Genomic DNA, 20,806 nt, shown 5'->3' with positions numbered 1-20,806 from the left:
CTGTGTCTTTATTCCTGTCTTACCCCTAGGTTCTTCATGACCTTTTTTTTTTTTTCTTAGATTCCATATATAAAACTGCAAATAGAGCTACCATACGACCCAGCAATCTCACTACTGGGCATATACCCTGAGAAAACCATAATTCAAAAAGAGTCATGGACCAAGAGTAAGCATTTTTGACTTCTGTGTAAGGCATGCAAAACACAGTCTGAGAAGTTCGGCATGAGTCTCGTCAAATCGGCACCCCAGACAGTGAGGCCTCCTTACTTGCCATCCTGCATTTAGGGAGATGGAGTTGCCTGTGGGCCATTTCTCTTGCCCCCGGTTCAAAGCTCATAAGTGGCAGGGGCAGGATCTGCATGGGCGTCTGACTGTAAGGTTGGGCTTTTCTAAGGCACCAGCATCTTTTGAGGGCTCAGTTTCTGTATGTGGAATGGGAACAAGGACGAGCAAGGCTGGATGAAATTTTCTCTAAATTTTATTTCAGCTCTCAGGCTTGCTGACTCAAAACTGAGAACCTGCAGGAAGATAGAAGGTAGCCTGGAGTTGAGCAGAGCTTCTCAGCATCACACTGTTGACATTTGGGGCCCAGTAAATCTTTGCGGTGGTGGCTGCCCTGTGCGTTGAGGGTGTTCAGCAGCATCCCTGGCCTCGACCCCTTAGACGTCAAGGGTGGCCCCCATCTGACAGTCAAAAATGTCTCCAGGTGCTGCCAGATGTCCCCTGGGGGCAAAATCCATTTTATCCACTGAGAACTACTAGAGTAAAGGAAAGATATAACCTCTGGAAGGGTGGAAAGGGAATTGGGATGGGAAACAGAAAAGAGGTTTGTTACAACTTCCTCTACCCCTCGCACATGTGGGCCTCCAAAATGAAAAGGAAAAATACAAAGTTATCCTGAGAGAGGAGGGGTGTGTGTGTGTGTATGCATATGTGTGTGTATTTGGGGGTGCGTGTGTGTGAGAGAGAGAGGAATTGATCTTTTAACTTGATTGTTCTGTTTGAAAAATTCTTCATAAGCAGATCTACCCCCTAAAACGTGTTTTGTTCATGTGAAATTAACCACGGATGAGCAGGGAGGGGATTTTATTTTCTCTGGCTTGCAGTCTCTCTCTCCTTCTTGTATCCCAAAGTCTACCTAGCCTCACAGATACATTATGAGAAGAAATAGGATTTCCTCTGAGTTATGCTTGAGGAAAGTAGAACACAGGGCTAGATTTGATAGGAGGCATCTTGTGCTCCCATTTTCCTAGACAAGGAAGGAGAGCCAGGGATGTCAGCCCCCATCTGTGTGCTAGGGGATGTGTCAGCCTACCTTGTTCTCTTCATCAGGTCACATTTTCCTCCAAATCCAACGGTTTAAGATTACTGTGAGTGTAAAGCTGTGAGGATGGAGCTGTGGGGATCCCCTGAGTCCCTGAGTCATGTGTGTGTGCCTGTTTCCTGGGTGTCCTGCATGTGTACCTTCATGTGTATTTTTGTGATAATGATGGAGAGAGAGGTTCCCTGGTGCCATTTGGTTGTTAAAGCAAAAGTGCTTTAAAAATACCAAGCTGAGAGACACCTGGGGCCTCTAGAGACAGAAAAGGCAAGTCGCCCCAGTGGTAATTACCCATGACATTATTCCATGATTGATTAGTTTAGGGCTTCTGGCTGTGAAAATAAAAAAGCCTCAAAGAAAAGCCTGAAACAACCATGATTTATGAGTTTAAGAGTCTCAATTAGGTAAAACAATGTATTGAAAAATGTCCCTTTTTATAGGGGCAGGGGAAATAAGTAGTGTCTGGTGATATGATTGCTAACTTAATTCTTTCAATAAATTCTTTCCCTAGAGGAAAAGCTTAGAAAAGACAAAGACATTAATTTATAGAAAAGAATCACAGTTGGCAATTATGTGCATTTTTATGATAACCACTAGCAATGGTTTATATTGCTTTAATCTGTTCAATATTAATACTACAATATGCTGACTATAAAATACAAATGTGTACATTGATGTTGCAGAATCCTTGCTTTTTTGTTGAAGAAGTTAGACATCATGCAGTGGTATCCACTGCAGTGGAAGATATTCAGGAAATAGAATATAAAGACTCTATCTTCAAGTTGTTTCAAATGCATGGGGGAGGGGCATGCAGGGAAATTCTCAGTACAGCTTCATCCCTTTTTGTGCAGTAGATATTTTGTTATAGAATTTGTTAAATTGTTAACATTCTTTTAAAAAACCAAAGAATTTCCAATGTGAAGTATTTTGTTTTACTCTAAAAAAAATAAGGTGTTTTTTTTTTGTTTTTGAAAAGGAGAAGGCTGAGTGTACTAAAACAATTCAGACACAGGCTCACCCTGTTTCCCCCTCCAAAGTGATCTGTTTCTTATGTAGCTTCAGCAACTGTAAATAGGTCAGCAGCCTGTGTGTGATCAGGAGTGGCTGTGTACAGTCAGTTTTATCTTGCTTTGCTCACACCTGAGTCTGTCTTCATCATCTTTCTGCATCTTATACACAGATTTACTTCATGCTGCAATCCCAAAATACAGACATTTAAAATTCTTTATCAATGATTGGGGGTGACCATAGGAGCTCATAGGGTCCTTTGAGGGTAAGAAAAATAATCCATGAGAGGGGGTTTGGCACCCAGCACCGGTTAAGGGCTTAAAACTTGTGACAATTGCTGTCATTATTATTTATGTACCATGTTTATTGTTACCAATTACATGTAACCATTCTGTGTCAAACCAATACTGGCTGGATCAGTATTTGGGTATCTCCCATCTTCTGCTGTGACAGCAAGGGCTGGAACAAGCATCCTTAGAGTTGTGACTGACTTTGCACCTGTAGAGTACCTGGAGGATAAACTCCTGACTGTGGAATTGCTGCACAGGGACCTGATTGGTTTGGGGAGATGGACACCTGCTGTGGCAGAGATTCTGAGGAACTCTGCATGCCCTAGGCCAGACAAGGAGTGCCTGCTTCCTTTCCTTTCCAATGTGACACGTGAACATAAGTCTCCCATTTCAGTTCACCTCTGTTAACACTGTGGTGTTGAGTCTTTTCATAGACTTACTAGCCATTTGAATTTATTTGCAAACTCTCATGTTCTTCAGCGCTCCATATTCTTGAGCAAATACTTGACTCTTGGTTTCATATTTTATGCTTAAGTCTTTGATCAGCCAGAATTTACTTTTTCATGAAAGGCTACAGAGTTGCAGCTTTCAGTGACTGTCCTATCCCAACCAGTTGTGGATTCCTTCCCATTTAGTTGAAAAACTGCCTGTTTCTAATCGCCGTTTCCGTATATACTTGGGTCATTTCTGGATTCTCAAATTCCATGTGCTAGTGGGAATAGACAGCTCTCCAAAGAAGATATGCTGTATTTTGTTGAGAACTTTTGCATCTGTATTCATAAGAGATATTGATGTTTAGTTTTGTTTTCTTGTGACATGTTTTTCTGGTTTTGTATCAGGGTAACACTGTCTCATAGATTGGTTTGGAAAGTCTCCCCTCTTCGGTTTTCTGAGTCTGTGAAGGATTGGTATTAAGTCGTCTCAAACTGTATGGTAGAATACACCAGAGAAGTCATCTGGTCTTATGCTTTTTCTCTGTGGGAAGTTTTTTGATTACTAATCAAATCTCTTTACTTGTTATAGGTCTATTCAGATTTTCTCTTTCTTCTTGAGTCAGTTTCAGTACTTATGTTTCTGTAGGGATTTGTCAGTTTCATCGACATTATCTAATTTGTTGGCACACAATTGTTCACAGTATTCTCTTATAGTTCTTTTTATTTCTGTAAGGTTGGTAGTAATGTCCTCTCTTTCATTTCTGATGTCAATAATTTGGATTTTCTCCTCTTTATTGGTCACCCTAGCTAAAGGTTGTCCATTGTTTTTATCTTTTCAAAGGAGCAACTTATTGTTTTATTGATTTTCTCTATTGTTTTTCTATTCTCTATTTTAAATAAAATTATGATTTTATTTATTATTAACAATAAATTTTCTGCTTTAATCTTGATTCTTTCCCTTCTTCTGCTAGGTTTGTGTATAGTTTGCTCTTTTTTTTATAAGTCCTTAAGGTGTAAAATTAAGTTATTGATTTGAGATCTCCTTGAGATCTCCTTTTTTAATATAGATAGTTAAAGCTATAAAATTATCTGTAAGCACTTCTTTAGGTCTACTCCATAAGTTTTGTTATGTTGTGTTTCATTGTTGTTTATCTCAAAGTATTTTCTTATCTCCATTGTGATTTCTTCTGTGACTCATTGGTTATTTAGGTATGTTTTGTTTAATTTCCACATATTTGTGAATTTCCCAAATTTTCTTCTTTTATTTATTTATTTATAAAATTTTGTTTATTTTATTTATTTATTTTTTACTGTGTTGGGTCTTCGTTGCTGCACACAGGCTTTCTCTAGTTGCGGTGAGAAGGGGCACTCTTCAACGAGGTGGGCAGGCTTCTCATTGCAGTGGCTTCTCTTACTGTGGAGCCCTGGCTCTAGGCACGTGGGCTTCAGTAGTTGTGGCTCGCAGGTTCAGTAGTTGTGGCTCACAGGCTCTAGAGCGCAGGCTCAGTAATTGTGGCACATGGGCTTAGTTGCTGCGAGGCATGTGGGATCTTCCCGGACCAGGGCTGAAACCCATGTCCCCTGCATTGGCAGGCGGATTCTTAACCACTGCGCCACCAGGGAAGCCCCTCTTCTTTTATTAATTTCTAGTTTCATTCTTTTGTTAGAGAATATTCTTTGCATGATTTTAATCCTTTTAAATTAAAGGCCTATTATATTTATATTTAAAGGCCTATTATATGGCCTAGAATATGGTCTATCCTGTAGAATGTTCTGTGTAAGCTTGAGAAGAATGTGTCCTACAGTTGAGGTGGAATGTTCTATAGTATTAGGTCTAATTGGTTTGTAGTATTGTTTAATCTTCTATTTCCTTGCTGATTTGCCTAGTTCTTCATTATTTTTAATTTTATTTATTTAATTTAATTTAATTTTTTTTTTTTGGCTACATTGGGTCTTTGTTGCTGTGTCCGGGCTTTCTCTAGTTGCGGCAGGCGGGGGCTACTCTTCGTTGCGGTGTGCGGGCTTCTCATTGGGGTGGCTTCTCTTGTTGCGGAGCACCGGCTCTAGGCGCGCAGGCCTCAGCACTTGTGGCACACGGGCTCAGCAGTCATGGCTTGCGGGCTCCAGAGCACAGGCTCAGCAGCCGTGGCGCACACAGGCCCAGCTGCTCCATGGCATGTGGGATCCTCCCGGATCAGGGCTCGAAGCTGTGTCCCCTGCATTGGCAGGCGGACTCTCAACCACTGTGCCACCAGGGAAGCCCTTGCCTAGTTCTTATATCCATTATTGAAAGTGGAATATTGAAGTCTCCAGTTATTATTTTTGAATTTTCTACGTTCCCCTTTATTTCTGTAAGTTTTTGTTTTGTATATTTTGGGGCTTTGTTGTTAGGTGCATATATATTTATCAAGATTGATGGGTTGACTAGCTTATCATTATAAAATGTCCTTCTTTGTTTCTAGTAATGACTTTTGTCTTGTACTTTATTTTGTCTGATACTAGTATAGCCATTTCAACTTTTTTATGATTGCTGTTGGCATGATATATCCTTTCAGCCTATTTGTGTTTTTTAATATGAAATGTCTCTTGTAGACAGATAATTTTTTAACCCATTCTGTGAATTTCTGTGTTTTGATTTGTCCTTTTAATCCATTTGTACTTAATTACTGATAAGGTAGGTTTTAATTCTGTCATTTGGCTACTTGTTTTCTATATGTCATACCTTTTTTGTTCCTCTATTCCTTGATTCTTACATTTTTTATGTTAAACAGATAGTTCCTAGTGTACTTCAAATTCCTTTATATTCTCTCTCTCTATGAAAATTATTTTCATAATGGTTGCTATAAGGATTACTATTATCATGTTACTTAAAAAAAAATCTAGTTCAGATTAATACTAACTTAATTTCAAAAGTAGATAATTTGCTCCAGCATATCAGTCTTCTCTCCTCTCTTCTATGAACTATTAGTATCATACAAATTATATCTTTATATGTTTTAAGACCATTGACACCATTATATAATTATAGTTTTATGCAGTAGTCTTTTAAAACAAATAGGAGAAGAAAAGAGTTACAAACAAAAATATGTTTATATTGTCTTTCATGGTATCTATGAAGTTACCTTCCTGGTACTGTTTTATTTTCTTATATAAATTAGAATTCCTTACAGTGTTCTTTCACTTCATGTCGAATGACTCCCTTTACTATTTCCTGTAGAGCAGTCTGCTAATAACACATTTTCTCTTTTTTTGTTGTTTGTTTGGAAGTGACCTAACTTCTTCATTTTTGAAGAAGAGTTTAGCTAGACGTAGAACTCTTGGTTGATGGTCTGTTTTCCCCAACACTTTAAATATGTCATCACACTGGGTTTCTGATGAGAAGTCAGCTCTTAATCTTACTGGGAATCCCTTGTACATGATGAGTTACTTCTCTTGCTTCTTTTAATATTCTTTATTTTTCAGCAGTTTGTTTATGATGTGTCTAGTTGTGGATATCTTAGAGCTTACCCTACCTACAGTTCCTTGAGTTTCTTAAGTGTGCAAGTTAATACTTTTAATCAAATTTGGTGTTTGGTTATTATTTCGTCAGGTATTTTTTCTGCTTTTCTCTTCTTCTAGACTCCCATTATGTATGTGTTGGTACTTTTGATAGTGTCCTACAGGTCTCTTAGGGTCTGTTATTTTTCTTCATTTGTTTTATTTTCTTCTTTACAGACTGTACAATCTCTATCCCAGTAAAAACAGTAAACTGTCTTCCAGTTCACTGATTCTCTCTTCTACCATCTCAAATTTGTTGTTTAGCCCACCTGGTGAATTTCAGTTATTGTACGTTCAACTGTAGAATTTCTATTTGAGTTTTTAAATTTCTATCACTTTATTGATATTCTCTATTTATTGAAATAAATTTGTTGTAATTCCCCTTAATTTTTTTTAACATCTTTATTGGAGTATAATTGCTTTACAATGGTGTGTTAGTTTCTGCTTTATAACAAAGTGAATCAGTTATACATATACATATGTTCCCATATCTCTTCCCTCTTGCGTCTCCCTCCCTCCCATCCTCCCTATCCCACCCCTCTAGGTGATCACAAACCACCGAGCTAATCTCCCTGTGCTATGCGGCTGCTTCCCATTAGCTATCTATTTTACGTTTGGTAGTGTATATATGTCCATGCCTCTCTCTCGCTTTGTCACAGCTCACCCTTCCCCCTCCCCATATCCTCAAGTCCATTCTCAACTAGGTCTGTGTCTTTATTCCTGTCTTACCCCTAGGTTCTTCATGACATTTTTTTTCTTAAATTCCATACATATGTGTTAGCATACGGTATTTGTCTTTCTCTTTCTGACTTATTTCACTCTGTACGACAGACTCTAGGTCCATCCACCTCATTACAAATAGCTCAATTTCGTTTCTTTTTATGGTGGAGTAATATTCCATTGTATATATGTGCCACATCTTCTTTATCCATTCATCCGATGATGGGCACTTAGGTTGTTTCCATCTCCGGGCTATTGTAAATAGAGCTACAATGAACATTTTGGTACATGACTCTTTTTGAATTATGGTTTTCTCAGGGTATATGCCCAGTAGTGGGATTGCTGGGTCATATGGTAGTTCTATTTGTAGTTTTTTAAGGAACCTCCATACTGTTCTCCATAGTGGCTGTACCAATTCACATTTCCACCAGCAGTGCAAGAGGGTCCCCTTTTCTCCACACCCTCTCCAGCATTTATTGTTTGTAGATTTTTTGATGATGGCCATTCTGACTGGTGTGAGATGATATCTCATTGTAGTTCTGATTTGCATTTCTCTAATGATTAATGATGTTGAGCACTCTTTCATGTGTTTGTTGGCAGTCTGTATATCCTCTTTGGAGAAATGTCTATTTAGGTCTTCTGCCCATTTTTGGATTGGGTTTTTTGTTTCTTTGTTATTGAGCTGCCTGAGCTGCTTGTAAATTTTGGAGATTAATCCTTTGTCAGTTGCTTCATTTGCAAATATTTTCTCCCATTCTGAGGGCTGTCTTTTGGTCTTGTTTATGGTTTCCTTTGCTGTGCAAAAGCTTTGAAGTTTCATTAGGTCCCATTTGTTTATTTTTGTTTTTATTTCCATTTCTCTAGGAGGTGGGTCAAAAAGGATCTTGCCGTGATTTATGTCATAGAGTGTTCTGCCTATATTTTCCTCTAAGAGTTTGATAGTGTCTGGCCTTACATTTAGGTCTTTAATCCATTTTGAGTCCCTTAATTCTTTAGATATTCTTTTCTTTAGTTCTTTGAACATATTTATTGGGTTGGTTCCTCAGGGGCTCCCTTTTGTGTTGGGTGTTATTTTCCTTCCTGTATGTGGCATACTTTCCTCTTTCCTCACGTGTCTTTGTAGTTCTTCGTTTAAAACCGGTCATTTTACATATTGTTTCAACAACACTGGTAGCAAATTCTTCAAGCCCTTCGAAGTTTTTTTTTTTTGCGGTACGCGGGCTCTCACTGTTGTGGCCTCTCCCGTTGCGGAGCACAGGCTCTGGACGCGCAGGCTCAGCGGCCATGGCTCACGGGCCTAGCCGCTCCGCGGCACGTGGGATCTTCCCGGATTGGGGCGCGAACCCGTGTCCCCTGCATTGGCAGGCGGACTCTCAACCACTGCGCCACCAGGGAAGCCCTCTTCAAAGTTTTTTGTTGCTGCTGTGATTTTGTTTTTGTTGCATTTTGGATATTGTTGGTGTTTTTTCTATTACTGTTCATTTGTTTGCAGCTTTCCTTTACTAATTCTGAAGTTTCTGTATTCCCTCTAATGTATGACCACCAAGTTATCTATTATTTTTTAAGTTATTTTCTTTTTTTTAAACCACTTTATAGAGGTATGATTGACATTCAAAAAGCTGTACATATTTAATATATACAACTTGATAAGTTTGGAGAGAAGTATAAGCCCACGAAACCATCACCACAATCTGTATGCCATAAACATGTCCATCTCCTCCACAAGGTTCCTCGTGCCCTCTTTATTTATTGTTGTGGTTATAATTATTGTTATTGTGTATGTGTGTGGTCAGAACACTTAACATAAGATCCCTTACATTTTTAAGGCTTGATTCCTAGGGATGGCATGTGAGTCAGTATAGTTGTGTGATTAGCCAGTCACTGGCCATGATATTTTCTTGCACTTTTGGCCCAGGGGATCTTGTGAGAAGGCATGCCATCAAACATCAGCCTCAGCTGTCACTTCTTTTTTAAAAATTTTTTATTGGAGTATAGTTGATTTACATTGTCGTGTTAGTTTCAGGTGTACATTAGCCGTCAGTTCTTGTTTGCACCAGAGATGAGGGACTCGTGTCTTCTCCTTTTGCAGGTCTTCCTTGGGCATGTGCATAGCCTTCCATGTGTGCACAGCCTTTTTGACCCTGGAAATACATCGGCACTTTTGAAGTGCCCTGAAGTCCTCTAGTTCTCCTGGATTTCCTTTTAAATCCCGGGCTGGGCTCAAGTTTACCGCAGTTGTAGTCACAGCATTAGGCAGCTGAAGTGTTGCCAGCAGCTTGTTGTTGTTTGCATAACGCTCCAGGGACAGACACCACCTGCCACCCTCCCCACGACCTCAGGCCAGCCGAGCTCTGAGTCAAACCTAGAGATTTCCCAGAGTGCTGCAAGTCCAGACAAAATAGTGACTATGGGATGGCACTTTGAACAGAGCTTCAAAAGCTTCAGATCTGCTGGCCATCTGCAGGGCTGCTGGAGAGGGAGAGAAGATGGTCACAGCCCACGTTAAACCAGCACAGCCCTGCCATCTTGCTAAGGTTCCATTACTTCTCTTGGATAGATGATTTTTCAGTTCCTTCTGTGGGTCTGGTTCATTATCTGAGTTCTTAAATGGTTGGTTTTAGTTGTTTAGCCTGCATTTTTGAAATGATGAAAGTGAGTTCATCAATATCCTCATGCCGCCACTCTGGAAGTTGATTCTCCAGTACCTTCCCCTGTGAGTCTGGCCCCTTCACTTAGCCAGATGCATGTGAGATGCACCCACTGTGAGGTGTGTATCAACAGTTGGCCCTTTTTATGTTTGAGTAGCACATGGTATGGTTTTAAAATTGTAAAAGCTTCTTTTTATTCATTTGGAGTTGTAAAGATGCATGTGTTCATTTAAAAGGGCATGTTGTCAGAGAGACTGTGGAATGTGGGCCTGGTGGCGCTCCTTGGGGCACTGCCAGGAATCTCAGGTCTGAGCGCCTTCGAGCAGGGCAGTGTTCTCTAGTGGTTTGGAGGAGCAGCCCGTCCCCGGGCAGCAGAGTTGCGGCACCATCGTCTGCCTCTGGGAAGAGGAGCTGACATGATGTAGGAGGAGGTGCTGGTGGGGTGGGTACTACCCGTGCTTGGAGCAGGTATGAGCTCCATCCCTCAAACTGTGAGGTGAAACTCGGGACTTCTCCTCACACATGAGCGTGATGGTCCCAGGACACTGCCCGTGTTTGTTTATTCCTCACATGGTCATGGAGTGCCTCCTGCATGCTGGGGTTCCAGGTGGTGAACACTAGATGGTCACCCAGAGCCTGGCCTCATGGAGGCCACCCTCTTCTGATGTGAGAGAGACACAGACAGGGCAGGCCACGTGTGGGCCCTAGATGCTTTCAATACGGACTTTCAGGGGAGGCCTTGTTTATGAGCGAAGCTTGGAGCAGAGGAAGTAAGGGGTGAGCCTACAGGGGGGGTCTGGGGAAGAGTTTTCCAGGCAGAGGGAAAAGGAAATGCAAACCCCAGAGGGAAAAGGAGCTGGAACTGTTCCTGGAGAGTGAAGGGGAAAGGCGTTGAGGTGAGGTCAGGAGTGTGTGTGTGTGTGTGTGTGTGTGTGCAGGCATGCACGCTCACATGTGGAGGGGCTGGAGAAGGGGCTCTGGCTGCTCCTCTGAGGAGGTGGAAGGTGCTGGAAGTTGTTGAGCACAGAAGCATTCATTCATTCACCAAATGAGCAACTACCGGCTCTGCTCCAGGTGCTGGGGATAGAGCAGTGAGCAGACAGGCAGAAACCCCTGCTCCCAGGAAGAGGAGACAGAGACATAAACTAATGAATAAATCGTCTCTTGGAAGTGCTAAGGGGAAAAGAAAAATGGGAAGCAGGTTAAGTGGCAGGACTGTGTGCACAAATGTGGAGGGAAGTGTTTGAATAACATCCCGGCAGGCCTTGTCCAGGAGGTAGCATTATATGAGAGAGATGAAAATAGAAGCAACGTGGTAAGCTTTGTGTAAGTATAATATACATAGATAAAAGTGCATAAATCTCCACATCACTAGACCATGCCAGCAGCCTCTCAGAAACCCATCCCCTGCTCCTTCCCGGCCATCACCCCCAACGTCACCAGCCTTCTGACCTCCATCCCTGCAGATGCCTCTGCCCATTTATGAACGTGGTATAAGTGGGATCATACAATACAGGGTCTTTTGTATGTGTATTTTCTTCCACTCAGCCTCAGGCTTTTGTGATTCGCCCTGCTGTCTCAGGCGATGGTATTTGAAGCTCCTTTTAGAGGTGCAAGTGTGTCTGCTGCTTGGAGAGCAGTGGGGAGGGGGGGGGAGGGGAGGGTTGGGGGGGCTGTCATGTGATCCAGCAGAGCTGGAGCTACTGGGACTGGGTGTGAGCAGGGAGGTGTGAGGAGCGTCGCATTCTGATGTATTTTGAAGATAGAGCAAACAGCATTTCTTGTTGGATTGCACGTGGGGTATGAGAGGAAAGGGAGTCAGAGATAACCAGGATGTGTGGCCTTAGCTCGTGGAAGGCTGAAGTCAGAGTTTAGGGAGGCTGGTGACTGCAGGGGAGCGGTCTGTGGAGGAAAGCTGGGTTTGTGTTTGGACAAGCTGAGCGTGACGTGTCTATTAGATGTGCAAGCGGAGACGTGAGCTGGTCCTCCCGTTTCTGAGCCTGGCTTTTTGTGGAGAGGTCAGGCTCGGAAAGGTGTGATGGGGAGTTGTGGGCGTTTTGCTGTCGTTGAAAGCCAGGTCATCAAGGGGACAGGTACAGAAAGAGAGGGGAAGCTTTTGCAGGCCCAGCTCTGGGGCACTCCAGCATTTACGGGGCCAGAGACAAGGAGACATTCGCAAGAGAGACTGAAGCAGGAGAGGATCCAAACGTGGAGGGTCAAGTGAAGGGAGTCGTGCGGATGTGTGCATCGTATAAAGTGGGCAGCCCTGTGTAAACGTGGAGCAGAATCATTACCAAAAATGGTCAGACAGACTGCTCCAGATCCCACGACACATTCCCTCTGGGCCTGCCATGCCGCTCTTTGGGAAGAGTGGTGGTGATGTAAATATTATGAGAAAGAAGGAATGCCAGCCTGAGAGGAGGGGCTCTGGGAAGATGCCACGGCTGCTGATGGAAACTTAGGGAGATGAAGCTCAGAGGACAGCGGTGTCCCCAACTGAAGCCATGAGGGGACACCTTCAGAACGAAGGAGTCGGGATGCTAGAGTCATTAGGAAGTTGTTGGCGGATCCTTTCAGTATGTGGGCAAGCCCACCCCCGACACCTCTGTACTTAGTCCAGACCCCCTGTTTATTCTTTCTCATCAAGGCTTTCTCTGTCTCTGTCAGCCTGTTCCATGCAGTTGCAAAAGTCACTTTCAAATCAGCATTAAGTATAAAGAAGCTTTGAAGATAAGTAACACTACCTGTTATGGGTTGATTTGTGTCCCCCCAAAATAGATATAATGGAGTCCTAACCCCCAGTATCTCAGAATGTTACCTTATTTGGAGATAGTGTCTTTACAGAATTAAATTAAAATGAGGTCACTGGGGTGGGCCTCTAGCCACTGTGACTGGTGTCTACGCATAGAGGAAAGACCATGTGAAGGCACAGGGAGAAGCTGGCCGCCTACAAGCCAAGGAGAGAGGCTGCAAGAGACACAACCCTGCCAACACTTTGATCTTGGATTTCCGGCCTCCAGAACCGTTGTTTAAGCCACCCAGGCTGTGGCACTTCATTAGGGCAGCCCTAGCAAACTCATACAGGAGCTACCTTTAAGAAAATCACTGCTGGGCTTCCCTGGTGGCGCAGTGGTTGAGAGTCCGCCTGCCGATGCAGGGGACACGGGTTCGTGCCCCGGTCCGGGAAGATCCCACATGCCGCGGAGCGGCTGGGCCTGTGAGCCATGGCCGCTGAGCCTGCACGTCCGGAGCCTGTGCTCCGCAACGGGAGAGGCCACAGCAGTGAGAGGCCCGCGTACCGCAAAAAAAAAAAAGGAAAATTACTGCTGTCATCTTTGATTATAACAGATGTATATCCTTGTTTGTTTCCAAGAGCTCCAAGTGATCACTGCCAACAAATCTTCTGATTTCAAATATGCGAACTGGTCGAGCTGCTCTGGGGATGAGTGCAACTTCAGGCTACATAGGCTGGACATAGACTCATGGCTGAAAGAGGCTGCAAACCTTCAGAATCCCTTCCCTCTGGGTCTCATCCACTCCACCCTGAGATTTCTCCAGGCAACCCTGGATTCCAAGGCTGTTGCACCTGTAGCTGAGGAGTTTAAAACTCTCCCTGAAGCAAACAGAAAGTAACTTGCAGCATTATCATGGGACAATAGGCAGTTTCTTTTTCTAATAAGGGTTTTTCTTTAAAAAAAAAAGATCTTTTCCCTCCTTACCTTTTTTTTAAAAAAAATAAATTATTTATTTGTTTATTTTTGGCTGCATTGGGTCTTCGTTGCTGCACACGGGCTTTCTCTAGTTGCGACGAGCGGGGGCTACTTTTCATTGCAGTGCGCAGCCTTCTTGCAGTGGCTTCTCTTGTTGTGGAGCGCAGGCTCTAGGCACGTGGGCTTCAGTAGTTGTGGCTCGCGGGTTCAGTAGTTGTGGCTTGCGGGCTCTAGAGCACAGGCTCAGTAGTTGAGCGCACGGGCTTAGTTGCTCTGCAGCATGTGGGATGTTTCTGGACCAGGGCTCGAACCCATGTACCCTGCATTGGCAGGCGGATTCTTAACCGCTGCGCCACCAGGGAAGTCCCCTCCTTACCTTTAATTAAACACCTTCCAGAGGTTCAAGGTGAAAAAGTGATTCCTTGTGTTCATGGGAATAATTGATACTCAAAAGAGTCTCTGTGAAACCAAGTGGAAAGAGAATGAGCTCGGAGTACTTACCCAACATTTTTGTTTGCTCCTCTTCTGTTGGTTTTGCAGAAACCGGCAGTAACAAGCAGGCGCATCAGTGGCATCAGGCCCCGGAGCTCGTGTTGCAGAGAAGGGTGTCAGGGTCTCGCCCTTTCAGCTGCATCTGTTATGGGTGGTGTCTCCCGGCCTCCCAGCTCTGCCAGGCCCCGTGCCACCGCGGCCAGGGGCTGTAGGTGTTGGGAAAGAGAGAGGTCAGTGAAAGGCCCCAATTCAGCCTCCTGAGCAGCTTCACTCCCCCTTCAACCGACTATACACTTGGCCCTTGACAGTGGGACCTTTGTTGGGGGTTCTGGGGGGCTGTCTGTGACAGAGGTAGGAAAAGCGTTATGACAGCAATATTGGAGGGCATTGGGCCTGTGCCTGGACTCTTTTGGGGGTTTGATATTTTTGCTGTGGAAGTAGACTCAAAGTGAAGGTTAAATTGGTGAGAGACACTGGTCACTCCATTTTCAGGCTGTTGGATTTAACTTTGTATTTCCAGAGCAGAGTTAGATCAGCCCCTTAAGGAATGTAGACCCAGAGGCTAATATTTGCTCAACTCCAAGTTCAAAATAACGAAATGAAAAATTACAGACTGTTAAGACTACTGCCGATTAGATACTGGCAGCTCACCTTGAACGCCGTGTGGTTTTCTAGCTGGCAGTTGAGACACACGGTGTGACGTTTTAGTAAGCGCATTCCCAGAAACATTATCGAGTCTCTTTACTATGGACATACTTTCTCTGGCCCAGTTCCCAGGCTAATGGACTCACCTTTTAGGATTCTATACTCTGCTCCTTTCCAGTTATTCATTCTTTTCCTTAAATTGTTGCATTTCCAGCATCACGGATGTTTTCAGTTTGACGTGTTGCTGAGCTAAGTGATTGTTCTGGAACACATTATGGACGTTTCCAGTTGCCAGTGGATGTGCTGACTTTTCATGCAGCACAGCTCATCATAAAATCCATGCTTGCCCTTCCAGAGGCTCCTGGCCTGCCGCACGGTCCTCCCTTCCAGGCTGTGGTCTTTTACCCATGTGCCCTGACTGCTGTTCGTTCTCATATTCTGGAAATTACACCGTCATTAAGGACGACCAAATCCAAGAATGCAAAGCTTTGGTGAATGAAATACCATCACTAATTAAAAGGAGGCTGCTTTGAAGTTGTCCGAATAGGCCAGAGACTGCATATAATTAAATCACAAGTGTACTGATTCACATCAACAGGTAGAGATTAATGGGTGAATAGTCTGAATAACAAAACATTTTTTAAGAGAAACACAAATCAAAAACAGAGTAGCACATGTACTCAAATCCAAGGGTGTGGGTTGAACTTCATTAGTGAACTCTCTCTTAATCAAATGTCTCTGCTCTTAATGAGAGAGCTGTATTTTAAGACCACAGAAGGAGCCTGGAAATCAGAACAGACCCACTTGTACTTTGCAGATATAAATTTCTCTTACCTGACTGATGCCTTAAATCAAGATGTCACATTAGAGGCCTGTGTTGAGAGAAGGTCTGTAGGAGATCTTGTTTGGCTGAGGCACGGTTTCTAATTACTCAGAATTTGCACCCATTTGGGCCGGCCGTGCATTTCCAGCTATTGCGGGCTTGTGGGAAACCCTGATTTTTTAACCAGCCCAGCGACATCAACAATGCATCCTTTCATCTGGTCTTTCTTCAGACACCAATTGGTTCAGCCCTGAATATACGGGACAGTGATAAGTGCTGCTAAGAATACATGCTAAGTATCAGGTTAGGAGCCAGTATCACCATGCCATGACAATTAACGTAAAATTTAGCTCAAAACCCGATATTCTCAAAAGTGATTTAATTGCTGAGCATTCACTGTTATGCTGTTGAATCTTTGAATAAACTGTATCAGATTCTGTGAATCTGTGTCACGCGGTTAATGTTCATGCCTGGCTTGCACCATTAAGGCTGTTTGGAGATAGGATCTTTCCTACAGCTCTTCTTTACTTGTGAGCCTTGGTTAAGTGCTTGACCAGTGTGGAAGAATGTTTAATTGTTCTTCAATAAACTTTTTACTGTGTGAAGATAGGGCAGAGGTTTGCATATTCCTCGTACTCTGCTTCCTCTTAGTGTTAAATCTTACATTAGTGTGGTACCTTTGTCACAGCGGATATGCCAAGATCAACGCATTATTCTTTACTAAAATCCATACTATTCATCTTTCTTTGGACTTTTGGATATCTTTTTTTTTGTTCTAGGATCCCACTCTGGTTACCACATTGTAGTTAGTCTTTGCTCTAGGTTTTAAAGTGTAATTTTGACATGGATGAAAGTATACACTTAATGTATCATTGCATGGCAACCAGCCACACTTAAATTTTTCCATATTAAATGCTCTCCTTTCTTTTTTATAAATGATGGGTAATTTTTTTTTTCCGGTACCCGGGCCTCTCACCGTTGTGGCCTTTCCCGTTGCGGAGCACAGGCTCCAGACGCGCAGGCTCAACGACCATGGCTCACGGGTCCAGCCGCTCCGCGGCATGTGGGATCTTCCCGGACCAGGGCACGAACCCGTGTCCCCTGCATCGGCAGGCGGACTCTCAACCACTGCACCACCAGGGAAGCCCAATGCTCTCCTTTCTTTAAACATCAAAAAACTAATAAAGAGTTAATGATCACTACCTGACTGATGCTATCAAAGGTTTGAGTTTTCTGGTAGCTTTACATTGTCGCCCTATGTGTTGTTTTACAGTGAAGATCACTCACATCCAATGGAAAAGGTTAGAGCGTCATGAATTCACATTTTTTTAAATAAGTTTATTTTTTTTAATTCATTTTTATTTTTGCCTGCGTTGGGTCTTTGTTGCTGCACACGGGCTTTTCTCTAGTTGTGAGGAGCGGGGGCTACTCTTCGTTGCAGCACGTGGACTTCTCATTGCAGTGGCCTCTCCCGCCGCGGAGCACGGGCTCCAGGCGCGCGGGCCTCAGTAGTTGTGGCGCACGGGTTTAGTTGCTCTGCGGCATGTGGGATCTTCCCGGACCAGGGCTCGAACCCATGTCCCCCGCATTGGCAGGTGATTCTTAACAACTGCACCACCAAGGAAGCCCCCATGAATTCACATTCTTCATGGACACGTGTGGTGTTAGTACAACTTTTAGTATTTTACCAAAACGAAGGACATGTAGATTTACTCCAAGTAATAGCCTAGTTTTCAGAAAACAATAATTAAGTCCTGAGGAGTTAGGGCAGCCAATTCCTCCCAGAACCTTTTCTCTCTTTAGGTCTTCCCCATCTCCAGTCAGCCAGCTGGGGTGAGAGTACCGGCATCAGGTAAACCCAAGGGGACCTTTGTGTAAAGAAACACTCAGGACAACCATGTGGGAGATCTGACTGGACTCTCACCACCTTGGACTAATCGCTGACTGAACTGGGCTGGCAGTAATTGCCAAGGTGGGTTATGGGGTGAAGAAGATGGATAGAGGTCATTCGTCCAGCCCTGGTGACCTGCAGAAGAACGTGCTAGTCGGGGAGAAAGCAGACGACACGAGTTCCCAATGCTGCATTCATTTTGGTGGCCCCTGAACTCGCAGTGATGAAATCCTTCCTTAGTCCTTCTTGTCACGAGCCATGTCTTATCTACAGCAGGAATGTGAACGTGTGCTGGTCTCTTCCAAGTGAGACTTTCAGCTCCTAAACCATCATATCTTTGGATAAATAATCCTAGTTGTCTAGCTTTCCATAGTTCTCTGTCTTTCATCCTTTAGTCATCACTGTGTCTCCCATTCATCCTCCACATCCTGTCTACTTGGGCAGCCAAAACCTCCCCACAGGGTCTGGGCAGTAGCCTGATGTGCTGATGTAGCATTTAATGGCCTTTGCTAATCACCTAGTACAGTGTGCTTCTCTCTAGCCTTCTTTTTTTTTCTCTCTTTTTGGGCATGAAATTTTAAAAACCTAATAAAATTAATATTTGTTCAAAAACCCACATATTGTATGATTCCATTTATATAAAACGGCCCAAACAGATAAATCCATAGAGACAAAAAGCAGGTTAGTGGTTACAGGGTCTGGGGGAGGTGAGATTCCGGGGGACTGCTAATGGGAACAAGGTTACTTTTGGAAGTGATAAAATATTGCAGAATTACATAGTGGAGATGGTTGAACAACTTTGTGAATATATTAAAAACCACTTGATTATAGACTTTAAAATGTGGACTTTTGTGGTATGTGAATTATGTCAGTTAAAAGCTTGATGCTTGTTCATTGTAAAGATGTTGAAAAATAAAAGAGGACATTTAAATTACCTATGTAATTTCAGATAAGTAGTAGTGGCACTTTGATGCGTGGGTGGCAGTTTTGTTGTTTCTGTTTTATGTTTGTTTCATTTTTTTTTCCTTTCGGTTGTTCTTGACCCTTTTAGGGCCAGGAGAAATCCTGTTGGAATCTGCCAAGGCACTAGACCCTGGTCTCACTTGTCCCCATACCCCAGGTTCACATTTGCCCCTGTTACATTTTGCTTGTAAATTTTAGGAGGTGCAGCATCTTGAGTAAAGATGGCTGTTCTGCACTGTAGGAGGATGAAGACTCTTAACTTCAGAATGTAAATACTGCCCTTATTTCTCAGGAAGCAACAATAGGGCCTAGTTTTGCTGGAACTTAAGGTGTCAGTTCTAAGGACCGAAGTGATTGGATATCGTGAATTTATTCACACATTTGGCTTGCAGAGGAAATGGGCAGGATCTCAACCACTGTGTGCTTTCACATCTAAGTCCCAAAGCTTGGGGTCCCTGATATTAGCCTGGTGGGCTACTTGAAACTTACCTGTTTTTCCAAATATGTAGATGGTGCTCTCTTGCTCAAATGCCCAAGCTAAATTTTACCTAGGGTAAAAATGAAGGCTGAGGAGAAACAAAAAATCAAATTCCAGCATATGTGCTGACCAGGGCAATGTATTCAGGGAGAATCTCAGCACTTCTAATGTCGAGAACAACTTTGCATGTCTCTGTGGGGGTGACATCTGCTCATGAGTCAACAGAAGCATTTGGATCACCTCCGGCTCTTCTCCCATGAAGAGTGCGCATGTCCACACCCCGGCTGGGATGCTCATGAAAATACTTATGCTTCCAAACTAAAAGCTGCCTTGGAAGAGCCAGGAGCCTTGTGCCCAGTGGAATTGGGCTAATGGCGCTTATTTTTCTTCAGAGTGTATATTTATTTGACTGTTTTACACCATTTGTCAATTTCTAAGCAGTTAATAATTTTTATGCCTCTTTCAGATATGTGTATATAGTACAAGTGTGTTTGATTTCCTGTGGTCTCTCTACATTTAAACAGTGCTGAGTGATGGTATGTGTAACATGCCAATTTAAAATTTCAAACCTCAACTGAACTGCGTTGATTGGCTTACATAGCTCATGCTTGTCCCTGTCCTGTAGCAGCCCCAGATTCTGTCTAGGTTTTAGTGCTAGGACCATTAGCCCTCAATAGAGATGCAGCATCTGATGTCCTCCAGCTGTTTACAATCCATTGAGGAAAATTAAAACATATGCAACTATTAATTCAGAGAATGATGTGATTGCCACCGGAGAGGTGTACAGTTTGTTTTGGTTTGTTTTGTTTTTAATATTTATTAACTTATTTGGCTGCGTCGGGTCTTAGTTGAGGCATGCGGGATCCTCCACTGTGGCGCGCGGGCTCTTCGTTGCAGTGCTCAGGCTTCTCTCTAGTTGTGGCATGCGGGCTCTAGAGCCCATGGGCTTAGTTACCCCGGGCATGTGGGATCTTAGTTCCCTGACCAGGGATCAAACCCGAGTACCCTGCATTGGAAGGTGGATTCTTAACCACTGTACCACCAGGGAAGTCTCTTGGGGCATAGTTTTAAAAGGTGTTACTTCTGAATGGTTGATCAAGGACATTTTATGAAAGATGGTACGGGTGCATGGCTTCTGACGGGTGGGTAAGTTTGGACTGGGAGTGATAGAAAGGACTCTACCATAATTGAATGTGAAAAGCCATGGGCCCATTCAGAAATAATGTCTCCTGTTGGTTGCTTGGGAACTGGGCCTGAATTCTAAGGGCATTGCAAGCTGATGCGTCGCCTCGAGTGTCCTGTGACTTAGGAACAAGCGGGTAGAGAGGATCAGCTTAGACACACGGGTACCCTTAAGTGTAAACCGGCCAGTGTTTGTTTAGCTAAATAATTTGAAGAGTCTTGCGTACCTGGTTCTGCCTGAAAATCACTTGTACTGCACTTTTAGACACCAGTTTTTCTGAGCAAGGCCTCATCTTAAGCGGGATCTGAAGTGTCCGGGGGCTTTGTTAGTTCTCGTCTCTCATTTGAGAGGCAAGTGGGGTGACCCAATATTGAATTATAAACTGCCTTCAATAATTTTTTTTAAATGTGGTAAATACACATAACATAAAATTTACCATCTTAACCATTTTCAGTGCACAATTCAGTGGCTTCAAGTACATTCGCATTGTTGTAAAACCATCCCATTATCCAGCCTCAGAACTTCCTCATCTTCCCAAAAGGGAACTCTGTCCCTATTAAACAAACACTAACTGCCCATTCTGCCTCCCCACAATCCCTGTGACCCACTATTCTACTTTCTTTGAATTTCACTACTCTAGGTATCTCATTAATCATATAGTAT

At 43.2% G+C, this 20,806-nt stretch overlaps 1 protein-coding gene across 1 annotated transcript in view; it reads left to right on the top strand.

The window, feature by feature from the left end:
• ROR2 (receptor tyrosine kinase like orphan receptor 2) overlaps positions 1 to 20,806 on the top strand; it is a 218,152-nt gene that overhangs the window by 148,545 nt on the left and 48,801 nt on the right. The gene's annotated exons all lie outside the window — the stretch shown is intronic.

The sequence above is a fragment of the Delphinus delphis genome, chromosome 6 (genome assembly GCF_949987515.2).
Source record: "Delphinus delphis chromosome 6, mDelDel1.2, whole genome shotgun sequence".
Classification (NCBI taxonomy): Eukaryota; Metazoa; Chordata; class Mammalia; order Artiodactyla; family Delphinidae; genus Delphinus; species Delphinus delphis.
Note: the sequence above shows the minus strand (reverse complement) of the source record. Positions and strands in the feature narration are given on the sequence as shown.